Here is a 418-nt window from a genome sequence, read left to right as displayed (position 1 = left end):
AATCCTCTTCCATCACAATTATTATTATCATGATAATGATCATGATAATAATAACGATAATGGTGATGACTTGATAATAATATTAGTAGTAATAATTACAACGATAACAATGTTATTAATGATAATAATAAAAGTAATAGTTATGGTTATGATAATAGTACTGATGATAATAACTATAAGACAGCAATAGTAATGATAATGACTATAGTAATGATAACGATACTACTGCTAAAGATGAATCCTATTATAAAAAAAGGAACGGAAAAGAAAGCAGAGTGATAAAAAATGCAACAAAGATAATATTTTTCATATACAAAAGTTAGACCCCAGTATATCACCAGTACAATGGAATATATATCTGACAGCATTTGCTTTATAACCGTAAAACTTCACATCAAATTTTGGAATTATTATACTA

This window comes from Penaeus vannamei, chromosome 29, assembly GCF_042767895.1.
Source record: "Penaeus vannamei isolate JL-2024 chromosome 29, ASM4276789v1, whole genome shotgun sequence".
Classification (NCBI taxonomy): domain Eukaryota; kingdom Metazoa; phylum Arthropoda; class Malacostraca; order Decapoda; family Penaeidae; genus Penaeus; species Penaeus vannamei.
Note: the sequence above shows the minus strand (reverse complement) of the source record.